The sequence below is a fragment of the Staurois parvus genome, unplaced genomic scaffold, assembly GCF_062004578.1.
Source record: "Staurois parvus isolate SC_StPar_1 unplaced genomic scaffold, SC_StPar_1.0 ptg000014l, whole genome shotgun sequence".
In the NCBI taxonomy this organism is placed as follows: Eukaryota; Metazoa; Chordata; class Amphibia; order Anura; family Ranidae; genus Staurois; species Staurois parvus.
In genome coordinates, this window is record NW_028317810.1 from 17,025,527 (window position 1) to 17,051,105 (window position 25,579).

At 44.2% G+C, this 25,579-nt stretch overlaps 1 long non-coding RNA gene across 1 annotated transcript in view; it reads left to right on the top strand.

Moving 5' to 3' along the window:
• The first annotated feature begins 24,576 nt into the window (after positions 1–24,576).
• Positions 24,577–25,579, top strand: part of LOC149473563 (uncharacterized) — a 36,753-nt gene continuing 35,750 nt past the window's right edge. The window contains exon 1 of the long non-coding RNA XR_016312767.1: positions 24,577–24,656. This is a non-coding gene — a long non-coding RNA (uncharacterized LOC149473563). The remainder of the gene's footprint in view (positions 24,657–25,579) is intronic.

The window sequence follows — 25,579 nt, forward strand, 5'->3', positions numbered from 1 at the left end:
TGTTACTCTGGTCTGGATGAAGAATAATTCTAGAGGGCGATGTCCGAACCACCAAAAGTAACCAAGTTTTACCATAGAAGGAACCCTTGGACCTCAAAAATGGGATTTACCATCTGTGCACCAAATCAGCCATACTAGCCTGGGGGTTGGGGTCCTCTCAAAAAAACTCCTGTAGGGGTTGAAAGGAACGAAATGGACCATGGCTGTTTTTTCTTCAGAAAGGTGCCTTTGCACACTCTTCCACCAGCTCTTGAAGTTTCTCACTCTGGCAAAATAGTCTTGAAATATAAAGTGGGCACAATTAGCCAAGAGAACTCACATGGGCCTTGACCTCCTATGAAGAGGAAGGCCGGACTAACAATTGGCAGCTCTTGAAATAGTGCTTAGTGTAGGGATGCTGATTGGTATACAGAGCTACCTATCAAACATGAGCATTAGGGCTTGTGATCCCACGTAGTCACTTTTGACAGGACATTTAGCAGTTTGTTTAGAATTGTCCATATCTTTGCAGTAGAGTGCAGTGCTGTAATATGTGTTACTGCAATGCATGTTAAGTGCGTTAGTATGTGGCACTGCCATTATCTTCAACAGAGCAGTGACATTTTCCTCCTGGATAGGGTATCATTTTGCAGCTGTTTACTTATAAAAAAACTTCATACCACTATTGCCACTCTTCTTGAAACAACCTCTTTATCCTTCATTTGATCAGGGAGAATGGAAGGGTGTGCCTTTAAAACATGAAGTATGTTCTGACTTCGAAAGGCAGTCATCTGGGTCATCCCGTTCTGGGCCTGCTACCCTAATGAATGACTGGACCCAAGAGACACTTGAACCCTGCTTAGCCTTTTCAAGGAGGATGATTGACCTTCTTCTACTTCTACCTCTGGTGAAGCCAGGTGCAAGGCAAAAGTGAATGGTTTGGATAAAGGTTCCTCCAGAGCCAGGAATAAAGATGGCTATGATGGGCTTGGGGCCTCCTTGGTAAGGATAACTACTGTGGAAAATAGACTGTGCACTTTGCAAAGTGCAGTTGCATTCTGCAAGAGCAGTTGCTCCAGAGCTTAGTAAATGAGCAGAAGCTCTGCTGACTTCCATCATTCAATCATGTGCAAGCAAAAATGCTGTTTTTTTATTTTCCTTGCATGTGATTGGGTATTCTTGGCAAAGGAAAGCTGTACCAAAGTGTTCATTGTCCCAACAGTTGCTAGTTTTAATGAAGATCTTCTTAAACCACTTACCCTCCTGAGGATTTACCCCCCTTCCCGACAAGCCCATTTTTTGCGTTATGGCGCTGCGTTACTTTAGCTGACAATGCACCCAAATGGAATTTATGTTATTTTTTTCCCCGCGAATTGAGCTTAATTTTAATTTTTTGCACTCTAAAAAATAGACCAACAATTTTGAGAAAAAAACAATACTTTTGACTTTTTGCTATTAAACATGTCCAGTAAAAATTTTTTCAAAAATCTCATCCTTGCCTAGGCAAGGATTTAGCAATAAAAAAAATCATTTTAACATTTTAATTTTTTACCTAAAAAAAAAGAGAATCTGTAAATGTGTAAAAGGGAAGGAGAGAGGGCCTTGCTAAAATGGGTAAAGGTCCACGTAAATTTTTCCTTCCATGATGCCTCCAATGCATTTTGCAGAAATCGTGACATTTTGACAAAATTTCACCAAAATTTTGAGGAAATGAAAAATCTCAATTTCACTTATCCCGTGTGACAACTACCGTATTTCTTTTCCTACAGGAATGCCACCAGCAAGCACTCACCTGCAGAGTGATGGAAAATAATGAGACAAACACATTCCAGATGGTGCATCTCTATAAATGAGGGTTGAAGGTCCTTTGCAATAACTGAAAAAAAAATGTTATTGGACCTATGGACTATGGATCTGGTGATCTTGCACATCCTGGCTTTCTGTACTGGCTATAATAAACAGGTATCTTACCAGATATACATATTCAGTTTTTTTTTTTTTTGCTGTTATTTGTAGTAAAGAATTTGTAGCAAGAATTGTGTATTGTTCTGCCATGTTTGGGATGCCCATGAATGCTGGCAGTTGAACAGTAATGAAGCCTGCCAGAAAATAGTCACCATTTATCCAGATGGAGGGTATATAGAGCACACCCTTAACAGCTTATGTAGTTTTGGGCCAAAAACTCATGAATTTGAAGAGAAAATGTTCCAGGCCTAAGAGCCAGACGTTGCTTCTGGAAATCTGTCAACCAAAATCCAGCAATGTTTGTGTATATATACACACACACAAGAACAAAGCGAATAAAACATTTACCCACTACATATTGTAGCTATTTAAAAAAAAATGCAACAAAAGTTAAAAAGTTTAGTACTGTTTAATAAAATCTGAAATTAAAATACTAACAGTAGTGATAGGGAAATGGAGGAAAATATGAAAGATGAAAAGAGAAATTATTGGAACTCAGTCTGCTTTACCCCAGGATGAAACATGTGTTAATGTTTTAAATTACAATAATCTGTTTGCCAACAAAGTCAAAATCATACTTAGGAATGTTTATCCTGGCCATATAATCTTCTAAACCTCTTTCTAGGATTGACTTTGTAGCCTGTTATTGGAATATCTTTTTCTGGGACAAGCCCATTAGAATCACAGTGCTAAATTTCCTCACCAGAATGCAAGGCTCAGAGGTATGGGAATCTAATGTATTGTTTGCACTGAAAATAGTCTACAGTATATCACTGCATTATAGTTTACTGTATATTGCTAGGGCAGAATTTATTACCAGTTTTAATAATTTTTCATTATGACTGAAGTTCTTGTCTAAAGGGAATTATCACTTCACTCTAAGGAATCTATTTATAAAGGATGGAGCCTGGAAACGTTAGGCCCCGTTACGATTTTTTTTTGTGGTCTGTGTCCCAACTAAAGAGATTTTCCTGCTCTGTTTGTCCTGGTGGTCATAGTTGGAAAAACCAAAATTTTGATTTGTCACTGGAAGATGAATTGAAGGGAAATCTTACAGTGGGGAACTGGAGACAACTATCTAAGAGAGGAATTTCCTCACTTTTGCAGAGAATTCACTTCCCTTCCATAGGACATACCTATAGGACATAGGACATGAATGTCCTTGGATAGGAAGGGTGACATCTTGGTTATGGGAACATTTGGGGTCTACTAGGGGTCCAAAAAGAGGACCTGTCACGGCCCATGCTCTCACAAGCAATATTGCTCATCCCTTGTGATAGCAATAAAAGTGATAAAAAAATTAAAGTTACAGTGTACAAAAATTTTTAATAAATGAAATAATAAAACAAAAATTAAAGTGCCCCCCTTCCCACATGCAAATGAGAACACACACGTTGGTCCCCCACTCATATGTAAACGGCAATTGCACCACACATGCAAGGTATTTCAAAATGAGAGCAACAATTCCAGCACCAAACCTCCTGTGTAACTCTAAACCTGTAAATGCTTTTAAAATGTTGCTTATAGATATTCTTAGCTACCGAAGTTTGCAACTGTTCTATATCCATACGCAATTTTAAAGTGCTTGGTATCTATGTATTCGGTGTAACATCATCTTTTATATTTTACCAAATATTTAAGTATTATAAAATGTTTTCTTTCAATAAAATGTATCAAAGAGACTGTGCTTGAAAAACCACTGTGCACATGACCAATAGTTCTCAGGGCGATCATCAAATGTTAGTGGCCTGGTTCTCACTAATTCTCACTGAATTAGGTGCTTTGCTAGATCAGTCGTCCCAAAGGAACATAATGGGCCATTTTCAAAGGAGGATACATGATCACCTATATCACCAGGGGTGGACTGACCATTTGGAAACTCGGGCACTGCCCGGGGGCCCGGGGTCAGTAGGGGGCCCCAGGAGATGCCCCTGGTACCTTTTTCATAGGCTTTTTTGAGTTTGGGCAAGGACACAGGGGCCCCATGATCCCCTATTGCCCGGGGGCCCCATGAGTTGTCAGTCCGCCACTGTATATCACCTATATTGTTTGATGGATGCTGAGGACTAAAAGTGGCTAAGTGGTTAGCACTTATGCCTGGCAGCACTAAGGTCGTTGGTTTGGATCCTAGCCACGGCACTACCTGCATGGAGTTTGCATGTTCTTCCTGCGCCTGTGTGGGTTTCCTCTGGGTAGGTTAATTGGCTCCTGTCTAAAAGTGACCCCAGTATGTGTATGTACTGTATGAATGTGAATTAGGGACCTAGGATTGTAAGCTTGAAAATTAGGGACTAATGTGAATGTACAATATATGTAAATTGACAATGCTATATAAGTACCTGTAATTAATAAATAAACATTGTATTTTCTTTCTTGAATGTGTACCCTTGGCGTTGGGACAGTTTCAGAGTTAATGTGAAAAGCGGGGACAGTACAGGTATATCTGGAGAGGACTGTCAGTGTGTCAAGTCAGGAAACTGAGGGAATATGTTGGAAATAGGCTTGATAGAAGCATACTCTGTCATAACTTGGTCTAGAGCATGGTTCTGTACATATTCCTGAGTCTTTTGCACTGAATCATGAGTTGCTATTTCCTCAAGATCTTAGAGCAAATCCCCTTCTGAACCAAGTGCAGTTTCGTATACCGTGGCTTCTGCTAATGCAGATGCTGCTGCTGCAGCCCTTTGAGTTTGCAACATGTGCATACTAGTTTCTAGCTCTGCTTTCTGCCTCAAGGAGTTGGCTTCCTGTCTCATGGAGTTGGCTTCAAACTCTGCTTTCTGCGTCATCAAGTCAGCTTCTTTTTGAGCATATAAGGCCTCTGCACGTGCTGCCCCTGCCTTTGCTCTTCCTCTGAGGTCTGCAGAACTGACTGATGATCTGCTGGAAGGCACTGAATATCTGGAACTATACATATGAGTCCTGGTCTCTGAAGTTTGATGCGGAATGTGCACACTCCTATCTGGATCCATGATGTGTGAATTAAAGTGGAGTACAGTCCCAAGTACAGTTTGACAGAAGCAGCATTGTGTTTCATTCCAAAACTGAATTTACTTCTGTGACTAGTTCTGTAAAACTGCAATAAAACTGCACTTAAACTAAAGTTACAATATGCTTGCATAAATCCAAAATCTACAGTTCCCTTTTCCGAGCATGCAGCCTGGCAGGCCAGGAAACTAGGGGGGCAAGCATGAATTATACCAGTTACCTTGCCAGGAGGATCTCTCTGTCAGGGGTCTCTTCCCCGTAACCCTGACCCAGTGGTTGTAGAGGTCTGTGGGTGGGGAGCTTATTGGAATCTGGAAGGAAGCCCCCAGATGCAAAATCCCCCATGTAAATGACTAAGGCATATATAGTACCCTTACTCATTCAAAAAAATAGTTAATAGTAAATATACACACATCACAGCTCCGCCTCTCCACTTTGTTCAATCAGAGAATATTTTGGATTCATTCAGGAAATGCAAAGCATTCTCTGAGTGGCATATGTGCTGTGTAGCCGATCTCACAATGCATCAGAAGTGGAGATTATATTTTGAAAAAAACACATGTGTAACAGTTATAACTGAGAAAGATCGTAGCAATGAAATGTGACCTGTCCTCAGATCTAGCCCTGTACATAGTATTATAAATGGCATTCATTCTCTTTTTTTCCACCAAAAAAACCATATCCTTTTCATGCATTAGAAAAATGGCAAGCTGACGGTGGTCCACTGTATAAAATTCTTGCACTAGAGAAATTTAGACAAAAATGAAATGAAAAACTCAATCTCTGTCAGGTTTTGTGATTTTTTTCTTTCTAACAATATATTCTCTTTTAAATACATCATAAACTTTCCAACCACAATTGCTTGGAGGTGCCTTTGAAAGACATGTATCCTTGAATTAATTTTGGCTCTATTCTACTTCCACAGTTGGAGGTACAGGCATCACTCCTAGACATGGGCGGGACACTGGCATGTCCTCCTCTTAAAATATATTATACCCGGTGTAATTTACACATGAAAAGGTCTCTTTGTATTTAATCAAGGCAATAGGGAGAGAATTAACCACTCTGTAGTTTGAAAGGAACCAGGAAGTGGTAGAAGTAATACAGCTGGAATGTAATTTTTTTCCAAGGACATGGCAGATCTTATTCTGAAATAACGTAAATCATTGGCATTTGTGTGCTGGATTTTCTAAAATGTTTGTACAAAGAAAACACTGGTAAGTCTTCAGAAGCATGGTACTTTTAAAGTAAAAAAATATACTGACCACACCAAGTACCTGTAAATCCAGTCTAGTCTTTGAAAAGAAGGAAAGGCAGTTTTTATTTAATGTTGCAATAAAAATATAAATACAAGTGAAAAAACCTAATATAGAGAATATTGCAATAAAATATATGCAGTCTGGATCTCTGATTTTCGTGTATGGCCCATACTTTTACAAATAGCAAATTAGGCACCACATGGAGCTGGCAAGTAAAAGGGGATGGATTGAAAGATAAGAAAAAGAAGGAAACAGGCATTTACATGAAAAAAATCACCAGGGCATAATGGAGGAAGGGTATGGGGCAATGAGATAGAAGGTCCCTAGATCTTATTGAACTGTTTCATATTTCCTCTAAGTTCATTCATTAGTTTATATACAGATACATTTTAATCAACGAAACTGGTAAATGTTAATCAAGAATACTGTATACAAAGATTACCCCCATGGGACTTTTCAAGGTAAACCAGACGTAGTGCCATATATCGTATGTACTCTCCAGCGCCTCAGGATATGCACAGCCAAAAGGGAAGCCAAGGGTACCAGGACAGCGACAACCAAAGGAAATGTTCCAGGGGTGCAGCCCTCCTCAGACGGGGAAATCAGCCACTGGATAGAGAGAAAACAGGTGGCGCACACACCTAGTGCATTATCCAAGTTTTATTGTAGGAATTAAATAATAAAAACATACTCACAGACGAAGCATGTATCTAAAAAGCATAGAAAAATGACAATGGCCACAACGGCGGGCAAGGTGTTCTCACTGTCAGTGCAGTCAAATGGCTGATGCATTTCGGGGATGAATCCCTTTCCTCAGAGCTGATGACCAACCTCTGATGCTGATGTATGATGTATGGACAGAAAGAGCCTCGCTGCTGATGCCTCCATCGAGGCTCTTTCTGTCCATACATCCCCGAAACTTTTTAGATACATGCTTCGTCTGTGAGTATGTTTTTATTATTTCGATCCTACAATAAACCTTGGATAATGCACTAGGTGTGTGCGCCACCTGTTTTCTCTCTATGTAGTGCCATATATGTTAAATATGTTTTTTACAATCTTTATTGATAACACAATAAAATATACAGTATACATTAAAACCAATTACCGCTTCATGGTTTGATTAAAAAGCATCATACACCATACTGTTGCATTACATCTGAATATACAAATATTCCACATCCCCTTATTCATATCTATCTTGGTCTTTTAAAAGAGCACAGGGACATCCAATGCATTTTAGAGTTTCTTTTTCTTCAGGGGTGCAGCATATGGGAACATGTAATGTATGATGTCACAGAGCAGATGTATAGAACCACATAAAGCCGTAAATATTAAAACATTCAAGATGCTGTCATTTTCTGGACCACCAGAAAGCCACATGTAGAGCCAGACAGTAAGTGTGACAGAGGCACCAACTGTACCAGCTGCATGGAAGTTCTTTGACAGTACAGACCATCTCTTAGATGACCTATGGGACTTAGGTCTACGGTACCTTCATTCTTTTTCTACACCTCTTTGTGTTGGTGTGCACACAGGCAGCTTCAGCGCTCCGCAGCTGCCCTGTTTGTCTGGCTCAACATGTGACTTTCTGGGGGTCCAGCAAATTACAGCATCTTGAAAAAAAAAAAATATATATATACACTATATTGCCAAAAGTATTGGGACACCTGCTTTTACACGAACATGAACTTTAATGGTACCCCAGTCTTAGTCCGTAGGGATCAATATTGAGTTAGCTCACCCTTTGCAACTATAACAGCTTCAACTCTTCTGGGAAGGCTGTCCACAGGGTTGTGTCTATGGGAATGTTTGACCATTCTTCCAGAAGTGCATTTGTGAGGTCAGGCACTGACATTGGACGAGAAGGCCTGGCTTTCACTCTCCCCTCTAATTCATCCCAAAGGTGTTCTATCGGGTTGAGGTCAGGACTCTGTACAGGCCAGTCAAGTTCCTCTACCTCAAACCCTGAAAAACAACCCCACACCATAATTCCCCCTCCACCAAACTTTACACTTGGCACAATGCAGTCAGGCAAGTACCGTTCTCCTGGCAATCGCCATACCCAGACGTTCATCAGATTGCCAGACAGAGAAGCATGATTCATCACTCCAGAGAACATGTCTCCTCTGCTCTAGAGTCCAGTGGCAGCGTGCTTTACACTACTGTATCCGATGCTCTGCATTGCACTTGGTGATGTAAGGCTTGGATGCAGCTGCTCAGCTATGGAAACCTATTCCATGTAGCTCTCTACACACTGTTGTTGTTCTCATCTGAAGGCCACATGAAGTTTGGAGGTCTTTATTTATTGACTCTGCAGACAGTTGGAAACTTCTGCGCACTGTGCGCCTCAGCATGTGCTGACCTCGCTCTGAAGTGGCCTACCACTTTGTGGCTGAGTTGTTGTTGTTGTTCCCAGTTGCTTCCACTTTGTTATAATACCACTAACAGTTGACCATGGAATATTTAGTAGCAAGGAAATTTCACAGATGCCTATCATAGTACCACGATTGAATTCACTGAGCTCCTGAGAGCTACAAACAAATGTTTGTAGAAGCAGTTTACATGCCTAGGTGCTTAATTTTATACACCTGTGGCCATGGAGGTGATTGGAACACCTGAATCCAATGATTTGGAGGGGTGTCCCAATACTTTTACTTTTTGGTAATATAGTGTGTATGTGTGTATACAGGATAGATAGATAGATAGATAGATAGATAGATAGATAGATAGATAGATAATATTGTGTTATCAATAAAGATTGTAATAAACCTTTTGTTTTAATTTAAAATATACCGCTATGTCTGGTTTACCTTAAAAAGTCCCATGGGGGTAAACTTTGTATAGATTCTGATTTAGGGGTGTTGGTAAACCAATGTTCCTGTATATAGTGCTCTGTTAGTGATGTTAATCAGGTAGAGCCATTCAGCAAGAAAAGGAGGTGAAGTTTGTTTCTACTTAAGGAGAATACATTTTCAAGTGTAGAAGAGTCGTACTATAAATAATTTAGTGGGAGTATGGAGCAGTAAATTCTCAAACAAGCCAAGTAAACATAATGTGGAGTTACAGACTTTGGGTATTGCAAGCTGACATTCCATGTAGAGATGAGAGAAGTATTCAAAAATTCGATTCGACTGATTCGGCGAATTCGTGGAAAAATTTTGATTCGAGTCGAATATATTCGCTGCGAATTTAACTTATAAAAGGGTGTTTCTAGGCTTCAGAGAGCCTTTATATTAGTGCAGAACACTGTACCTTTAATTTAAATGCCCTTGGAGTCTGCTGGGGAAGAGAAATAATACTGACAGTCAGTATGACATGCAGATGAGTGCCGTCGATCTTAGAATCACCGCACACTTCACTCATTTGGGCAGTCACGGGGCCAAAACCAGAGTGTGGAGCCACAGTGTGGCGGTGGAGGCAGCAGCAATGGGAGGCCATACAGCACCCTATGACAAAAATGGAAACCACCAGCAGTGTGAGGAGACCTGAAAGTGGCACATGGCAGAGTGTGGCGATGGAGACAGCAGCAATGGGAGGCCGTACAGGGACCCATGACACACTCTGGACCTGGCAGCAGCATGAGGAGGCGGTACAGGGGCCCATGACAGATTACGGGCCTGGCAGCAGCATGAGCAGTCGGTACGGGGGCCCATGGCAGATTAGGGGCCTGGCAGCAGCTATGGGAGGCCCGTAATCTGCCAGCACCCTATGACAAAAAATGGAACCCACCAGCAGTGTGAGGAGACCTGAAAGTGGCACATGGCAGAGTGTGGCGATGGAGACAGCAGCAATGGGAGGCCGTACAGGGACCCATGAGAGACTCTGGACCTGGCAGCAGCATGAGGAGGCGGTATAGGGGCCCATGGCAGATTAGGGGCCTGGCAGCAGCTATGGGAGGCCCCTAATCTGCCAGCACCCTATGACAAAAAATGGAACACACCAGCAGTGTGAGGAGACCTGAAAGTGGCACATGGCAGAGTGTGGCGATGGAGACAGCAGCAATGGGAGGCCGTACAGGGACCCATAAGAGACTCTGGACTTGGCAGCAGCATGAGGAGGCGGTATAGGGGCCCAGGGCAGATTAGGGGCCTGGCAGCAGCTATGGGAGGCCCGTAATCTGCCAGCACCCTATGACAAAAAATGGAACACACCAGCAGTGTGAGGAGACCTGAAAGTGGCACATGTTTGGGGCATGATTCATGGCAGATTTAGTCAGTTGTGTCAGGAACTGGTGGTTTGAAATCCAGACTAATCCACGCCTGATTCATTTTCACAAACGTGAGTCTCTCCACACTTTGGGTGGATAGTCGTGTCCTCCGCGGAGTTACAATACCTCCTGCCGCACTAAACACGCACTCCGATGCCACGCTACTGGCCGGGCATGACAGCCTTTCAAGGGCAAATTCAGCTAGTTGGGGCCAAAGGTCAAGTTTCGTTGCCCAGTAGTCAAGGGGATTGTCTACCTCGGTTGGCAGGGTGCTGTCCAAGTAGGCCTAAGCCTGTTGTTTGAGGTCCTGCTCCAGGTCCACCTGATGCTGCTGCTGCTGCTGCGGCTGGTTAGTAGTTTCCTCACTGCGCTGGTGAAGAAAGCTACTCATCATCGACTGCAGACTGAGGCAGCTGCTGCTGGTGGAGCTGCCACTGCTCCTACCACCCCACCCCTCCCCTGCTGCCATGGCAGCGGAACGCGAGCGCACAGGGCCCACAGTGTCTGAGGATGGACGTTGGCGCAGAAAGGCAGAGACCAACTGACTACATAGGTGGTTTTTATAGTACGTTATTTTGGCCTCCCTCTCAGCAGGTGTGAAAAAGGCCACCATTTTTGAACGGTAGCGAGGGTCCAACAAGGTGGACAGCCAAAAGTCATCCCTCTGTCTGATGGTTATTATTCGGCTGTCGCTACACAAGCAAGCGAGCATGCTATGGGCCATTTGTGCCAAGGAATGCGAGGGACTCCCTGCCTCCATCTCCACAGCATACTGCCACGGTGCGTCTGGGTCCTCTGTCTCCTCTTCCTCCTCCTCTACCAGATGCTCCTGCTCCTCCACTCCTGTCCGCTGAGTGGAAAAACCACCCATTTCACTCAATAATTCCTGAGCACCAATGTCCTCCTCTACCTCCTCCTCTTCTTCCTGTCCTGCCCCCACAGGGGTCATGTGGCGTTGAGATCTGTGCGCCACGTCTACCGCACCCTGACCAGCCATTATTAACAGCATTTGTTCCAGGACGTGCAACAGAGGAATGACGTCGTTCATCCCATAGTCCTGCCGACTCACGAATAGCGTGGTCTCCTCAAAGGGCCTGAGCAAGCGCAGGTGTCACGCATGAGCTGCCAATGGCTGACATCTAAGTTACACAGGGGAGTACCTTTATCCGCTTGTAACATCAGGAAATCGGTGATGGCCTTTCGCTGTTCGTAAAGGCGGTCTAACATGTGTAGGGTTGAATTCCACCTTGTTGCAACGTCGCAGATCAGGCGATGCTGTGGAATTCCGTTCTGCTGCTGCAGCTCAAGGAGGGTGTGCTTTGCGGTGTAGGAATGGCTGAAATGCATGCAAAGTTTACGTGACATTTTAAGGATGTCTTGCAGTGGGATGGTGGATTTTAGGAACCGCTTGACAACCAGATTGAACACGTGAGCCATGCATGGCGCATGGCACAACCTTCCTTGACGCAGAGCAGACACCATGTTCTTTCCGTTGTCGGTCAACATGGTTCCGATTTTCAGTTTGTGCGGAGACAGCCATCTGTCGATTTCTCTGTTCATTACACTGAGAAGTTCCTCCCCTGTGTGACTACGTTCGCCAAGGCATACCAGGTGCAGCACAGCGTGACACCGTTGCGCCCTGCACATGTGATATGCCGGTCGGGTAATGGGACTTGGCACGGGGGTGGCGGCTGAGGACACGAAGGAAGAAGAGGTGGTAGAGGCGGACATCTTTTCTGGACCAAGGACGTGCAAACGTGGAGGCAAAAGCGGCGTGACCTGTCCAAGTTGCTGGTGCGGCTGTGACGGCACCACGTTCACCCAGTGGGCCGTAAATGACATGTACTGTCCCTGACCGTAGTTACAGCTCCACACGTCGGCGCTGCCGTGCACTTTGGCAGAGACCAACATGCTCAAAGACTGGCCCACCATCTCTTCTACATGTGAATGCAGGGCTGGCACTGCCTTTTTGGCGAAGAAATGACGGCTTGGCACTCTCCACCGCGGCGCGGCACAAGCCATCATTTCTCGGAAAGGTGCTGAGTCCACCACTTGGAAAGGGAGGGACTGCAGCACCAGCAACTTGGACAGGAGGACGTTCAGCTTTTGCACCGTCGGGTGCGTGCTCGCAAACTGTTGTCTCTTGGAAACGGATTCCAAGAAAGACTGCTGACGGAATCCGTGAAGAGGAGTAGCAGGAGAAGGAGCATCTGAACGAGCGGAAGATGCCAACGAGCGACAACTCCCCTCAGCAGAGGTGTTGGAGCCTTGACTGGCTGATAGAGGGCGATTGACGTCGGGTGACGGAGCAAGTAACGGAGCGGGTGATGGAGCGGGGGCTGGGGCGGGCAGAACCGCCGTATCTTTATCACGGTTTTCCCAGGCCACCAAATGGCGACGCTGCATATGCTGCCGCAACGCTGTAGTCCCAACATGGGCCCCCTGGCCACGCTTGACTTTCTGGCCACATAGTCGACATACGGCTACGTTTACTTCCTCGGGCGGCTTGACAAAAAATTGCCACACCGCCGAGTAGGAAACTTTGCCCCCGATACTCCTCACTGGCTGACTGCTGCTTCCTCCGTGCACACCGGCACCACTACTGGCCGTGGTGGTAGGCTGCAGTGGAGCTGGTGCTGTACTCCGTGGCCGTTTGCCTCCACTGACACTGCTGCGACCCTGCTGCCTCCTGGGCAACCCACCGACTGTTTTGCTCGCTGCCAAGCTGCCACCCTCTTCTCCTGATGATGCGGAAGCAATAGCCTGATGACGACGAGGCTGCCAAGTGCGATCAGCCTCATCATCATCAATTAGGGTCTCCGCCTCACTACTAGCCCCCTCGGCTGCGTGTGGGTCAGGAGACAGACCTGTCTCTAGACCGGCTACCGAGCCACTCTCCTCGCCACTACTTCTTCGCCTGGCTGCTGAAGAGGCGGATGTCTCCCCCCGTTCCTGACCGCCCTCTGTTAGCTCTTCCTCACTGTACAGTGGGGCTGAGCCCACAGCATGCGATACTTCGCTTGGTGAGGGAACACCAAAGGACAGGGGCAGGTAGAGGACACGTGATTTCAGTGGGCTTGCTCCCGGGCCATGCCAACTAACGGTTGTGTCTGACGTAGCCACCGACCGTTGGCTGTAGGTGTCAGAGGTGACCTGGGAAGAGGAAGACGACCGAGCCAACCAATCGATGACGGCAGGGTTGTCGGTGGAGACACGACCGCTGGATGACACCGGGAGCACTGGCCTTTGGCTGCGAATAGTGCTGCCTCGACCCCTTCCTCTGCTGCCACGTCTGCTCGCTCCTAAAACATTGCCTCCTCTGCCACTCCTCTGAATGTTGTCTGACATACTCTTTAATTAAATGATTCTGTGTCCCTGAGTAACAATTCTGTGTCTGTCCCTGAGTAACAATTCTGTGTCCCTGAGTAACGTTTCTGTGGCCCTAAGTAACAGTTCTTTGGCCCTCAGTAACAATTCTGTGTCCCTCAGTAACAATTCTGTGTCCCTCAGTAACAATTCTGTGTCTGTCCCTGAGTAACAATTCTGTGTCTGTCCCTGAGTAACAATTCTGTGTCCCTGAGTAACGTTTCTCTGGCCCTAAGTAACAGTTCTGTGGCCCTCAGTAACAATTCTGTGTCCCTCAGTAACAATTCTGTGTCTGTCCCTGAGTAACAATTCTGTGTCCCTGAGTAACAATTCTGTGTCCCTCAGTAACAATTCTGTGTCCCTGAGTAACAATTCTGTGTCCCTGAGTAACAATTCTGTGTCCCTCAGTAACAATTCTGTGTCCCTCAGTAACAATTCTTTGTCCCTGAGTAACAATTCTGTATCTGTCCCTGAGTAACAATTCTGTGTCCCTAAGTAACGTTTCTGTGGCCCTAAGTAACGGTTCTGTGGCCCTCAGTAACAAATCTGTGTCCCTCAGTAACAATTCTGTGTCTGTCCCTGAGTAACAATTCTGTGTCCCTAAGTAACGTTTCTGTGGCCCTAAGTAACGATTCTGTGGCCCTAAGTTACGTTTCTGTAGCCCTAAGTAACGTTTCTGTGGCCCTAAGTAACAGTTCTGTGGCCCTCAGTAACAGTTCTGTGGCCCTCAGTAACAATTCTGTGTCTGTCCCTGAGTAACAATTCTGTGTCCCTAAGTAACGTTTCTGTGTCCCTAAGTAACGTTTCTGTGGCCGTAAGTAACGATTCTGTGGCCCTAAGTAACTATTCTGTGGCCCTAAGTAACGTTTCTGTAGCCCTAAGTAACGTTTCTGTGGCCCTAAGTAACGTTTCTGTGGCCCTAAGTAACGTTTCTGTGGCCCTAAGTAACAGTTCTGTGGCCCTCAGTAACAGTTCTGTGGCCCTCAGTAACAATTCTGTGTCCCTCAGTAACAATTCTGTGTCTTTCCCTGAGTAACAATTCTGTGTCCCTAAGTAACGTTTCTGTGGCCCTAAGTAACGGTTCTGTGGCCCTCAGTAACAATTCTGTGGCCCTCAGTAACAATTCTGTGTCTGTCCCTAAGTAACAATTCTGTGGCCCTAAGTAACGATTCTGTGACCCTAAGTAACGTTTCTGTGGCCCTAAGTAACGTTTCTGTGTCCCTCAGTAACAATTCTGTATCCCTCAGTAACAATTCTGTGTCTGTCCCTGAGTAACAATTCTGTGTCCCTAAGTAATAATTCTGTGGCCCTAAGTAAAGTTTCTGTGGCCCTAAGTAACGTTTCTGTGGCCCTAAATAACGATTCTGTGGCCCTAAGTAACGTTTCTGTGTCCCTAAGTAACGTTTCTGTGGCCCTAAGTAACGTTTCTGTGTCCCTCAGTAACAATTCTGTATCCCTCAGTAACAATTCTGTGTCTGTCCCTGAGTAACATGTCTGTGTCCCTAAGTAACGTTTCTGTGGCCCTAAGTAACGGTTCTGTGGCCCTCAGTAACAATTCTGTGTCCCTCAGTAACAATTCTGTGTCTGTCCCTAAGTAACAATTCTGTGGCCCTAAGTAAAGTTTCTGTGGCCCTAAGTAACGTTTCTGTGGCCCTAAGTAACGATTCTGTGGCCCTAAGTAACGTTTCTGTGGCCCTAAGTAATGTTTCTGTGGCCCTCAGTAACAAATCTGTGTCCCTCAGTAACAATTCTGTGTCTGTCCCTAAGTAACAATTCTGTGACCCTAAGTAACGTTTCTGTGGCCCTAAGTAACGGTTCTGTGTCCCTCAGTAACAATTCTGTGTCTGTCCCTGAGTAACAATTCTGTGGCCCTAAGTAACGTTTCTGTGGCCCTAAGTAACGTTTCTGTGGCCCTAAGTAACGATTCTGTGGCCCTAAGTAACGTTTCTGTGGCCCTAAGTAATGTTTCTGTGGCCCTCAGTAACAAATCTGTGTCCCTCAGTAACAATTCTGTGTCTGTCCCTAAGTAACAATTCTGTGGCCCTAAGTAACGTTTCTGTGGCCCTAAGTAACGGTTCTGTGGCCCTCAGTAACAATTCTGTGTCCCTCAATAACAATTCTGTGTCTGTCCCTAAGTAACAATTTTGTGGCCCTAAGTAACGTTTCTGTGGCCCTAAGTAACGTTTCTGTGGCCCTAAGTAACGATTCTGTGGCCCTCAGTAACAATTCTGTATCCCTCAGTAACAATTCTGTGTCTGTCCCTGAGTAACAATTCTGTGTCCCTAAGTAACGTTTCTGTGGCCCTAACTAACGATCTGTGGCCCTAAGTAACGTTTCTGTGGCCCTAAGTAACGTGTCTGTGGCCCTAAGTAACGATTCTGTGGCCCTAAGTAATGTTTCTGTGTCCCTAAGTAACGTTTCTGTGGCCCTAAGTAACGGTTCTGTGGCCCTCAGTAACAATTCTGTGTCCCTCAGTAACAATTCTGTGTCTGTCCCTAAGTAACACTTCTGTGGCCCTAAGTAACGTTTCTGTGGCCCTAAGTAACGTTTCTGTGGCCCTTAGTAACGTTTCTGTGTCCCTCAGTAACAATTCTGTATCCCTCAGTAACAATTCTGTGTCTTTCCCTGAGTAACAATTCTGTGTCCCTAAGTAACGTTTCTGTGGCCCTAAGTAACGGTTCTGTGGCCCTCAGTAACAATTCTGTGGCCCTCAGTAACAATTCTGTGTCTGTCCCTAAGTAACAATTCTGTGGCCCTAAGTAACGATTCTGTGACCCTAAGTAACGTTTCTGTGGCCCTAAGTAACGTTTCTGTGTCCCTCAGTAACAATTCTGTATCCCTCAGTAACAATTCTGTGTCTGTCCCTGAGTAACAATTCTGTGTCCCTAAGTAACAATTCTGTGGCCCTAAGTAAAGTTTCTGTGGCCCTAAGTAACGTTTCTGTGGCCCTAAGTAACGATTCTGTGGCCCTAAGTAACGTTTCTGTGTCCCTAAGTAACGTTTCTGTGGCCCTAAGTAACGTTTCTGTGTCCCTCAGTAACAATTCTGTATCCCTCAGTAACAATTCTGTGTCTGTCCCTGAGTAACATGTCTGTGTCCCTAAGTAACGTTTCTGTGGCCCTAAGTAACGGTTCTGTGGCCCTCAGTAACAATTCTGTGTCCCTCAGTAACAATTCTGTGTCTGTCCCTAAGTAACAATTCTGTGGCCCTAAGTAAAGTTTCTGTGGCCCTAAGTAACGTTTCTGTGGCCCTAAGTAACGATTCTGTGGCCCTAAGTAACGTTTCTGTGGCCCTAAGTAATGTTTCTGTGGCCCTCAGTAACAAATCTGTGTCCCTCAGTAACAATTCTGTGTCTGTCCCTAAGTAACAATTCTGTGACCCTAAGTAACGTTTCTGTGGCCCTAAGTAACGGTTCTGTGTCCCTCAGTAACAATTCTGTGTCTGTCCCTGAGTAACAATTCTGTGGCCCTAAGTAACGTTTCTGTGGCCCTAAGTAACGTTTCTGTGGCCCTAAGTAACGATTCTGTGGCCCTAAGTAACGTTTCTGTGGCCCTAAGTAACGTTTCTGTGGCCCTCAGTAACAAATCTGTGTCCCTCAGTAACAATTCTGTGTCTGTCCCTAAGTAACAATTCTGTGGCCCTAAGTAACGTTTCTGTGGCCCTAAGTAACGGTTCTGTGGCCCTCAGTAACAATTCTGTGTCCCTCAATAACAATTCTGTGTCTGTCCCTAAGTAACAATTTTGTGGCCCTAAGTAACGTTTCTGTGGCCCTAAGTAACGTTTCTGTGGCCCTAAGTAACGATTCTGTGGCCCTCAGTAACAATTCTGTATCCCTCAGTAACAATTCTGTGTCTGTCCCTGAGTAACAATTCTGTGTCCCTAAGTAACGTTTCTGTGGCCCTAACTAACGATTCTGTGGCCCTAAGTAACGTTTCTGTGGCCCTAAGTAACGTGTCTGTGGCCCTAAGTAACGATTCTGTGGCCCTAAGTAATGTTTCTGTGTCCCTAAGTAACGTTTCTGTGGCCCTAAGTAACGGTTCTGTGGCCCTCAGTAACAATTCTGTGTCCCTCAGTAACAATTCTGTGTCTGTCCCTAAGTAACACTTCTGTGGCCCTAAGTAACGTTTCTGTGGCCCTAAGTAACGTTTCTGTGGCCCTTAGTAACGTTTCTGTGTCCCTCAGTAACAATTCTGTATCCCTCAGTAACAATTCTGTGTCTGTCCCTGAGTAACATGTCTGTGTCCCTAAGTAACGTTTCTGTGGCCCTAAGTAACGGTTCTGTGGCCCTCAGTAACAATTCTGTGTCCCTCAGTAACAATTCTGTGTCTGTCCCTAAGTAACAATTCTGTGGCCCTAAGTAAAGTTTCTGTGGCCCTAAGTAACGTTTCTGTGGCCCTAAGTAACGATTCTGTGGCCCTAAGTTATGTTTCTGTGGCCCTAAGTAATGTTTCTGTGGCCCTCAGTAACAAATCTGTGTCCCTCAGTAACAATTCTGTGTCTGTCCCTAAGTAACAATTTTGTGGCCCTAAGTAACGTTTCTGTGGCCCTAAGTAACAATTCTGTGTCTGTCCCTGAGTAACAATTCTGTGGCCCTAAGTAACGTTTCTGTGGCCCTAAGTAACGTTTCTGTGGCCCTAAGTAACGATTCTGTGGCCCTAAGTAACGTTTCTGTGGCCCTAAGTAACGTTTCTGTGGCCCTCAGTAACAAATCTGTGTCCCTCAGTAACAATTCTGTGTCTGTCCCTAAGTAACAATTCTGTGGCCCTAAGTAACGTTTCTGTGGCCCTAAGTAACGGTTCTGTGGCCCTCAGTAACAATTCTGTGTCCCTCAATAACAATTCTGTGTCTGTCCCTAAGTAACAATTTTGTGGCCCTAAGTAACGTTTCTGTGGCCCTAAGTAACGTTTCTGTGGCCCTAAGTAACGATTCTGTGGCCCTCAGTAACAATTCTGTATCCCTCAGTAACAATTCTGTGTCTGTCCCTGAGTAACAATTCTGTGTCCCTAAGTAACGTTTCTGTGGCCCTAACTAACGATTCTGTGTCCCTAAGTAACGTTTCTGTGGCCCTAAGTAACGTGTCTGTGGCCCTCAGTAACAAATCTGTGTCCCTCAGTAACAATTCTGTGTCTGTCCCTAAGTAACAATTCTGTGGCCCTAAGTAACGTTTCTGTGGCCCTAAGTAACGGTTCTGTGGCCCTCAGTAACAATTCTGTGTCCCTCAATAACAATTCTGTGTCTGTCCCTAAGTAACAATTCTGTGGCCCTAAGTAACGTTTCTGTGGCCCTAAGTAACAATTCTGTGGCCCTAAGTAACGATTCTGTGGCCCTCAGTAACAAATCTGTGTCCCTCAGTAACAATTCTGTGTCTGTCCCTAAGTAACAATTCTGTGGCCCTAAGTAACGATTCTGTGGCCCTCAGTAACAAATCTGTGTCCCTCAGTAACAATTCTGTGTCTGTCCCTAAGTAACAATTCTGTGGCCCTAAGTAACGTTTCTGTGGCCCTAAGTAACGGTTCTGTGGCCCTCAGTAACAATTCTGTGTCCCTCAATAACAATTCTGTGTCTGTCCCTAAGTAACAATTCTGTGGCCCTAAGTAACGTTTCTGTGGCCCTAAGTAACGGTTCTGTGGCCCTCAGTAACAATTCTGTGTCCCTCAATAACAATTCTGTGTCTGTCCCTAAGTAACAATTCTGTGGCCCTAAGTAACGTTTCTGTGGCCCTAAGTAACGATTCTGTGGCCCTCAGTAACAAATCTGTGTCCCTCAGTAACAATTCTGTGTCTGTCCCTAAGTAACAATTCTGTGGCCCTAAGTAACGTTTCTGTGGCCCTAAGTAACGTTTCTGTGGCCCTCAGTAACAATTCTGTATCCCTCAGTAACAATTCTGTCTGTCCCTGAGTAACAATTCTGTGTCCCTAAGTAACGTTTCTGTGGCCCTAACTAACGATTCTGTGGCCCTAAGTAACGTTTCTGTGGCCCTATGTAACGTTTCTATGGCCCTAAGTAACGATTCTGTGGCCCTAACTAACGTTTCTGTGTCCCTAAGTAACGTTTCTCTGTCCCTAACTCTCTCCCTGAATACAGCCAGGTCTGCCTCTGTTGAATGACTGGAGGCAAATGGAGAATTCTAAAATGGCCGCCATTTATAGCTCGACCATTACACTGTGCTGGCTGGCTGGCTGCTGATTGGCTAATGCGATCACATGTCATGAATGAATGCATTATGGGTCAGCGCGCCTTGTCTGCGCGCCTTCCCAGACATCCCCGCTCCGTCGCCGCACATGTTGCCGCCATTTTAGGAAAAATTTCGAATCCGAAAGTCTGCTTATTTTCGGATTCGACGCGAATCGAAATTTTCCTAATATTCGAAACGAATTCCACTTCGCCTACTTCGATTCGCTCATCTCTAATTCCATGTGATCTCAGACTAAAATGTGAATGCAATCACAGTTCCACATGGTATGGAAGAAGTCCACTATAATGCTAGAGCCTCTGAGGCACAGAGGTTGGGAGGTTTAAATTTAAACTGATGGAGTTTAGCTGGTGTATAATAAACCTAATAGAACAGTTTGAACTGCATCACACACCAAGGTCATATATGTTTCCACAAATTTGGACCAGTCATACCCATTGTCTGTCCTTGCAATATGTAAGATGTTTGGTTGAGTGTAGGGTTACATAAAAATGTTAAACCAGTTTAGTAGCACCAGGTTGAGAGAGAATCTTTTCTAAAGTTTACCATTAGACACCCTTGGCTGTGCTTTGGCTTCGTGCCACAATTGGAGGTAATTAAGTAGGTGGGATGCAGTATTCCTCTTGGAATTGCTGAGAGATCTTAGAATACAGATTTAAGACATATATAACAACCATTGAGTCCCAGCATGTAGCACTGGGAACAGTGAACTGAGTCAAATTCAGAAAGGGTAGAGTTAAACCAGGAGTTAATCGTGTGAGAGACCAGGTATTCCCAGAAAACATCTTTAATGTATAAGCAAGGATCTTCAGAGAAAATTCAATCAACGTTCAACTGCATTTGGTTGTGTTTTTTTCTTTTGTATACAAAGTTACAAAGGGTTTTGAAAGAAGAAACAATGGCTGCTACACAGTTGATGTCAGGTTTCTATGGTAGTGAACCCTTGTATAAAGCTAACTCGGCGTTCCCCTGGGTGCAAAGTCCCCTGGGTGCAAAGTCTAAGCCCCAAGCTACTTCTTCACCAGGGTCCCTAATAGTGGGGGTGGACTTACAGTAGACTGGAACCAGGTCACATCCCCCAGGCACGCAGCACGCAGGGCTGACAATGCGGAGACCATGGATGTGCAGAGTACTGATGACAGTGGACATTAAAACAATTGAGAAATGAGTCGAAGTCAGAGCCGGAGGGTGGCAAGCAAAAACTGTAGACGAAGCTGAGTTCACTGCACAGGTACATCAGGCAAAGAATACAAGTAATATAAGGCAAACCAGGAGCAGAGAGAAACTAAGAAGTTGCTCAAGCAATGTAGGGTGCTACATATAAGGAAGTAAACTGGGAGGCAGGCCAGGAAGTGATAAAAGAGAAAAATAAATAAATCCACTGTAGAGCAGGCGACACCCACAGGTGAACACAGAAGCCAGCAGCACATGTGAAGGGAATCACAGGTCTAGCAGAACCACTGCAGCAAGGAGATAAGAAACCGGAAACAAACAGGAAACTGCAAACTAGACCGTGACAATTGACCAACTGTGTCATGAAGTAACAGATGTAAAAATTGGAGCACAAGAATATCAGGAGTGATATAATTTTAGGAGACTGACTCTACTCATTAGATCAAAGGGGAGAGTGGTCCATTGTCTGGTCTGGGACTGCAGAAATACAATCAGAGGCTGAAGAATGTTATCCAAATAGTGGAACAATGGAAATTTGAATTGTGGCCTATAAATATTTAAAATGATTGCAGTTTGGAGGTGGGATGGATATAGTTGCTGTTTGATCAACAACCTATCCCAATTTACCTTAAACCTGTAGAGGGATCCAAACTCACTAAATTATTGGAAAAATGATTGAACAGGGTCCGCTTTTTTATTGTCACGATAGTTTACGTTTTTGGGGTTATAGTCAATATGTGTAAAGAGAGATCACACAAATACTTCTAATTATAAGATTTATTAAAAGTAATGACAAAGACAAATAAAGAAAATATTAGAAAATATAAGAATACTTAACTATGCTGTTTCTAAAGATGTTGTTTTGCCATGGAGTCCCTGCCCACTTTTTGTGGCATGGCCAACCAGGTTCAGACACATGCCTCATAGCAGCTCTGATGTGAGACTAATATTTTACAAGTTTTGGATGTGGCAATATAGGACTTGAATGTAAGGAAATGGTCAACTCTCCTTGCAAGCAACATAACCTTCTAAGGACTTGGTCAGTTTGCAATGACATTCCTATGGTATCAGTCAGCTAAGGTAACCAGACTTTGTTCTGGTATGGCCTATTAAAAAGTATTTGGAGGCTTAGAATTCATTAGTGAGCAATATTTGTGAGCACAATATTTATAAGTCAATATGAAATATGCAATTTCCCCATCAGCATGATAGATTGGGGTGTAGTCAGTGTCAGAGTTGACACAGACTCTTTATAAAGAGGGGGGAGTCTCAGACTAGGGTATCTAGGGGCTCTATGGGGAGAGAAGACAGAAAACAACATTGGCTTGTTCTCCCTTGAATTGGGAAGGGCTCAGATGCTGAGTCGCTGACTCTAACACTGGTTATACAAAGGTATGTAGAATACTAATCCAACAAATAAATCTAGGGATAAAATAAAATTAATGGCCATTCCATGCTGTCAAAAGCTTTGGGGAGGGGGGTAGCTACCCTCCATCCTGTATTGTTGTGTAGAATTTGAAGATTAGGAAAAAATATGTGTATATTGATTTTAGTGGATTGTCCTGGAATGAAACCCATCTGATCACTGCCCACCAGGGCCTCAATGTACATTCAGGTGGGTTGCTAAGGCTCTGATCAAAATCTTAGTATTGATGTTATTCAGTGATATACTGTGGTATAAATCAGATGAAAAATGCAGTGCAGCAATATAAACTCAAATGGTGCTCATAATACAAAAGTGCATAAATGAATAGTGAAAACAGAAATTGTGTATGTGACAATAAATATGTGCTACACCCAATGTCTTCTTAACACATACACATAAATGACCATAGACTTGCATATAAGAGTGCTGAATTTAATATAAATACTAGATAAGTGATAAAACCAAATAAATTATATTGATAGTGAACTGTCCCTTTAAATCTCAGAAATCTTCACGTGTATTAGTGTGGTATGTCTGTCTCCTATGTATCGTGATCCAAATACACCAGCAACAAGTGTCTCATAAAAAAAAATCTCCAAACAATGGTGAACCGTCCCTTTAAATCCGCTGTACTCCAAGTGGATCAGTGTAATCACACTACTCCATACAAGTGTACAGTGTTCCTGTGTCACCCCTTAGTGTACATCCTCCTCCAACATATTATTGCGCTCATCTCCAGGTCTGACCCGAAATGCCAGGTCAAACTACGCTTTTCCCTTTAACCCGGGAAGGTATACTGGTACACAGATCTTCACCACCATCAGCACTTTAAAAACTCTCCAGAACGCTACACAATTATAGGAAAAAATACTCCATATCGTGTAATATTGCCAAGACTTTTTGACTTATTGCCGGACTTCATTAAAATACTAAAAATTAACTCACATTGAAAAGTGTCCACCTGGGACACTGCAGGGTAAAAACTCACTATACAGTATATGTAGGAATCCCTTTTCCAAAATGGCAGCATGTGCACTTCTGGTTAGTGGCTTGACGTCATCGGTGCACCCCAATAGGGTACGCTGTTGATGTATTGCCGCTAACCGGAAGTACACGTGCCACCATTTTATCACTTATCTAGTATTTATATTCATTTCAGCACTCTTATATGCAAGTGTATGTGTTAAGAAGACATTGGGTGTAGCACATATTTATTGTCACATACACAATTTCTGTTTTCACTATTCATTTATGCACTTTTGTATTATGAGCACCATTTGAGTTTACATTGCTGCGCTGCATTTTTCATCTGATTTATGGTTTACATGTGGGAACACATTATATGCTAGTCACACAATTTGTTTTGTAGGATATTTATTGCGCTGAGGGTTTTCTATACACATACGGTGGTATAAATCACATTTCAGGGAGTTTTTATTTGCTTTGAGGATTAGAGATATCACCATCTCCAACAAGTGTGTACTCAACTATCGTGAAAAGGACAAATATCACTTGGCTGGGAATCCATCTAGGTCTGGACTTTTTCTTTGTGGGAACCCAGTGATAGAAACATCAACCTGCTCCTGAGTTAGAGGGAAATCAAGGGCAACTATGTTTTAGAGATGCAGGGTTGGCAGAGAAACCTTGTGTATATATTGAGATAATTTGTCAGCTTAATAGTTAACCATACTGGTATACATGTTAGCATAAAAGGCTATGAAGGTATCCAGGATTTTAGGGGTGCAGGTTTGAAGTTCACATCAATGCTCTATAATTCTATAAATGCCAGTGAGGGGAAGGTCTAGTGTCCTGTCTCCAGAATACATTCATTTCTGAGGACTTCAAGATCAAGATTGATCTGTATGATTATTGTGTTGTTTTGCATTTTAGTCATGTTTGTTTACAGATTGGTTGTGTGTTCTCTTGTGCCACCTACTGGCTAGACTTCAGAGCTGTGTTGTTTAGTTAGGCCAGGATGTGATGTAGAGGTGATCGCTCCTCCCACAATACAGGAAGTGAACCACCTCATAGGAAACCATGATTCTCTACATGAGAGAAGCACTGAAGTCTATCTCTTTCCATCTGACGGCATCGGAGGTAATTAATGTCCATTGTTCCCTCTATAGGTAGCTAGGATTGTACAGTAGAGGATCTTAGCTATATTGAGTGTCATTTATCTGTGATGTTTATTGTATAGTGATTGTATGTAATCTTCTTGTTATAGTTTTACTACTTATCTGCAACGTGCCAATAAAGTACAGAAGAGTTTAAGCCGTCTATTATTGTGTGCGCAGAGAAGGTTATCTGCTTGAATAGCTTCCCATAGACTCCGGGAGTATGGGGAGCGAGTTCAGGACATCTAGGCTCGCCAAATACACCAGCAATCTATCAGCCTTGTTACTAGATGCAAACATTTTTTGCCTAGTATAGCATTTTGTTTTGTCAACGTAAAGCCTCTTTCACAGAGGCAGCCAAGGGTTGCTAAGATTAAAGCGGAGTTCCATTCACGCTGTCAAAAAATAAAAGTCAGCAGCTACAAAAACTGTAGCTGCTGACTTTTAAAAAACAGCCACTTACCTGTCCCTCGGTCCCGCAGTGTGTCCCCTGCAGCCCGTTTCTCTAGCCGTCCTGTATTCCAGGAGGCCGGCATCTTCAGTGTGGGCTCCCGGCTGTGATAGCTTGCGGATTCACAGATGAGGTACCCACTGCGCATGCGCGAGTAGTGCTGCTCTTCATGAATGGTCCTGTAGTCTTCTGGGACTTGTCACATGCCCCACAAGACTTCAGGGAGGGAGGACACCTTCTGTTCCCGATCGCCTAGGCGATCAGACTGGAAGTGGGAGCGGGTACCTGTCAAATTCGGGTACCCGCTCACCCCTGCTCCCCAAAGGTGTAAAAACTTAATGCGGAGCGGGGGAGCAGTCCTTAAAGCAGAACTTCCCCTTTTGGGTGGAGCTCCGCTTTAAGCAGTTGAGTAGCGGATTTTATGGCCCTCAGCTGCCCATCTAAAACATAGCACA